Raw genomic sequence first — 4,375 nt, 5'->3', positions numbered from 1 at the left:
CAAAATTTCCAAAGCCAATCTCATCATATTCCTTCTGAGCCTGGTCCCTCCTAAAACTCACTCTCTTTGTAAAGGGGGCTGACACCTCTCCAGCTGCCTAAACTTGAAAACCAGGAGTTGTACTTGACTGTTGTTCTTTATCCTCACCCACTCAATCAACCACTAGTCCCCATGGCTTCTAACTCCTTACGGCCTCTTGTATTTGTCCATTTTTTCTATGTTCACTGCCACCATCCTGGTCCAACTTGCCGTCATTTCTTTTTGAGTAAATGCAATTACCTTCTAATTGAGCTGTATCATTGCTTAATGAGGCACAGAATATTATTTTCACCTGGATTCCTTTGAAAGCGTGTTCTATCTTCGCGGAAAGAAAGATTGAGATAGAGGACCGCCCTCCACCCCCTCCCCAATACATTTCCAGCACTCCTAACATATAACAGTTATGGATATTGGGTGATACCAAGACATTCATTCGGGCAAGACGGAAGTTATTTTTTCATGTGCATAGGGGAAAGAATTTTATGGTCAAATTCCCAGTGGAGAGGTGGTGTAAAGACAGAAAGAGAAAAGAGGAGGGAGGAAGAGGAAAGGCAAAGAACCAAAAGATGGTAACAGGATGGGGCCAATGAAAATTCATAGGCTGGATAGCCAACAAATATTGTACAAATGCTATAGCTTCATCGTGACTATTATTTGCTTTGCACTGAAGTAAATCTTTCCTTTTTCCTCCTAAAATTATATATATATATGTATATATATTCATAAAGTTATGAATATGAGGGGGTTACCCAGCTGACATCTGATTTATATTTGCATGTATACAAAATCAGTACTCCCAGCATGACAAAATGATATTCTAAGAGAAGCATGTAAATCTAGCATTTCTTTTTTGTGTGTAAAAATAAAGCCAAGTAAGTAATTGTTTTAATTTCAGAATTGAGTAAATCAGAAATTGATTCAAAAATGGCATTCCAACCAGCTGGATTTGATTCACAGTTCTGCTTCTTAATTGGGTTCCAGGGGACTCGTCAATTACACTATGAATTCAAATTTGTAGTTATTTATGTTCGCGTATTTTCTCCCTATTACACTACAAGATCCATGATGCGGTCCAGGTTAGATGAGCACTCCACCTGGGAGGGTGCTAAACACAGTGTTTCTCCGAAGTGATTGAGTCAGATGTTGATGAAATGATTAACTTTTTGTTTTGTTTTGTTTGAAAACACTGCGATGATTCCGTTAGAATGATAAACAATTTAAGAAATCACTTTACATAGTTTTGGATCATAAAGAATTTCTCAAAACTGACCATCACTATGTTAATCTATTGAAATCAAGAATGCATTTATGATGTTGACTATTTTAGACCTGTAACTAATTTCTAGTTCCATTTTTCTTGTGATAAGTAGGCCTAAAGCACTGAGTCTTTTTTGGGTGAGTGTTTAGGCAGTTTCAAGACCTGTCCCAAAGTAACTATTGGTTTATATTTTAAATTATCCTTTTTGCCCCTTTCCTCCTATTAATACTTATCTGTTTAGTGTTTTGTAAACCTTTTTTTTTTTTTTGTATTTTTCTGAAGCTGGAAACGGGGAGAGACAGTCAGACAGACTCCCGCATGCGCCCCACCGGGATCCACCCGGCACGCCCACCAGGGGCGAAGCTCTGCCCACCAGGGGGCGATGCTCTGCCCCTCCGGTGCGTCGCTCTGCCGCAACCAGAGCCACTCTAGCGCCTGGGGCAGAGGCCAAGGAGCATCCCCAGCGCCCGGGCCATCTTTGCTCCAATGGAGCCTTGGCTGCGGGAGGGGAAGAGAGAGACAGAGAGGAAGGAGGGGGTGGGGGTGGAGAAGCAAATGGGCGCTTCTCCTATGTGCCCTGGCTGGGAATCGAACTGGGGTCCCCCGCACGCCAGGCCGACGCTCTACCGCTGAGCCAACCGGCCAGGGTCTGTAAACCATTTTTTACCCTAGGTAAGTAGGTAAGTAGCCATTTTATTTTTAGATTGCAGATTATATTTTGAGAGGTTTTTTTTTTTTTTTAAATGTGTTAATGCTTTAGATTTATTCAAAACTTTTCACACTTAAAAACAGTGATGTTTTACTTTAAAATTTTCCTTTAATAATTACATATATTTGAAATATTGTTTACACTAGATATTCTTCAGAATTGATTAAGGGGCTGATGGTCTTTTTTCCTTGCCAATAATCAGTCTGCCTCCTACTCAACTATGGACCAGCAACATCAGTGTAACTTGGGAATTTGATGGAAATGCAATGTCTTAGGCCCCAACCCAGACCTATTGAATCAGAATCTGCATTTTAACAACATCCCCAGGAGATTAATATGTGCAATAAGGTTTGAGAAAAGCAAATCAATTGGGTCTTTTTCATAAATGCACCCTGCTGCAAGAGCAACTGACTATAACGCATTCTTCAACGCAGACCTGTTTGGAATTCTGATTTATTTGATGGCTTAATGTTTATTGACTGTACCTGGTGTGCTAGATGCTGCAAAGGAAATTCAAACCACTCAGCCATTGTTCTATAGTTACTTTACTCTAAAAGAAGAAGATACAGACCATTTACTATTTTTTTTAATTGGTTCTTTAGAAAAAAATATACATACATTGAAAGAAGAAAGAGTTGAGTAGGAGAGACAGATTAGTGTCCCAGTCTAGGGAATGTGGTTCATTGTTAAAATAAGAGTAGGATGAGGGATGTTCACATATACAAAGAGAAATGAGGGGAATTCCTTTCAACATCTGGATGTTTGGTTTAGGGGAAGCAAACATCTGGCTGGCTGAATTTTGTGTAGACAAGGTATCTGGATAATTGCTTGCATTTTGAAATTTTTCTCCAGTTGTTTTAGCTTTGTGTTTTGATGTAGCTCAAGCGTCTTTGTTGCCGATGAAAGTGCAGTTCTTTAACAGTCTCAGGAAAAGCATTTCTGAGGACCCACGCATGAGAGGATGAGATGTAGTGCTAAGATTTACTGGGGTAGAAATAAATGACTGCCCCCAGGTGTCTGGTGTTTCATCCATGACCAGATGGCTCAGCGCCATTCCGCTATGGAAGAAGTCCAGTCTTGTCTTTAGCAAGCCCAGAAAAAGGGCCAGGGTCTGAGGATTCCATGCCGTTGGCCAGACCGAAGCTCAGTCTTTGTCCTCATCTGGATACCTTAGTCTGTATTTCTGTCTGTGTTCTGGACCCAGACCCGTGCTTGGGAGCCTGCCCCAGCTTGGACCCACGAGGCTGCCAAGTCTGCCTGTAAGGGCAGGGACCGCCGCTGCCACCATTGGCCATTCACATGCAGGTTCTCGTTGAATTCGGACATACGGTTAAGAAACTGTGGAGCCGAAAACTGGTGGGCCATCCCTTTATTCCAGCCTCGCATCTGGCCGGCGAGTAAACACAAACACACAGGGCACCAAAACCCATTCACACATTCTCCGGTTCCACAACCAGGAAAATCTTCTCCGAGTTTTCCTTGAATCAAAGGCCCCCCACCAGCCTCGGTGGACCTCACAAGAGCTCTCACCTCTGTTCCCCATCTGCACACCTTCTCCCTTCTCCTCTCTGCACAAACTCTGCCAAAACATTGCTTCTTCCTTCAGCACCCTGCCATCTTGACTGCCTTCTCTGCAAAAAATATGGCCTCTCTCTCCTTCTCCTCCTCCTTTCTCTTAAAACCTTTTGGTGCGAAAATCCCTCCTCCAGCACACATGAACATAACAAAGCCCCTTCCTAAGCAGGAAGGTAATTAGCAGTTTCATAGATCACATATCAGGACAGCGGCCATTTTTAACAATTAAAGTGAGTGAAATCAAATAACACAAATTTTACAAACTTACTTGCCCAACACTGCTCATTTTCAATGGACCAGACTGTACATGGGGCCACATGGTAGAGAGAATGCCCCCGAACAAGCAGGTGGGTGCACAAATATGTGCTACCCCGAGAGGACTTTGAGCTTTGATTTTATTATCTCAGTCTTGGGAGAGACAGGCTTTTCTTTTTAACTAACCAACCTAACCTCTTTCCTATCAGGCATCCCCAAACTATGGCCCGCGGGCTGCATGCGGCCCCCTGAGGCCATTTATCTGGCCCCCGCCACACTTCCAGAAGGGGCACCTCTTTCATTGGTGGTCAGTGAGAGGAGCACTGTATGTGGCAGCCCTCCAATGGTCTGAGGGACAGTGAACTGGCCCCCTGTGTAAAAAGTTTGGGGACCCCTGTAGCCCTCCCCCTAACCAATCTGAGCCTCTCCCCAGGCTCCTACTGCTTATGCCGTATAATAGAACAGGGGTCGGGAACCTTTTTGGCTGAGAGAGCCATGAACGCCACATATTTTAAAGTATAATTCCATGAGAGCCATAC

The sequence above is a fragment of the Saccopteryx leptura genome, chromosome 10 (genome assembly GCF_036850995.1).
Source record: "Saccopteryx leptura isolate mSacLep1 chromosome 10, mSacLep1_pri_phased_curated, whole genome shotgun sequence".
NCBI classification, from domain to species: Eukaryota; Metazoa; Chordata; class Mammalia; order Chiroptera; family Emballonuridae; genus Saccopteryx; species Saccopteryx leptura.
This window is presented reverse-complemented; position numbering follows the sequence as displayed.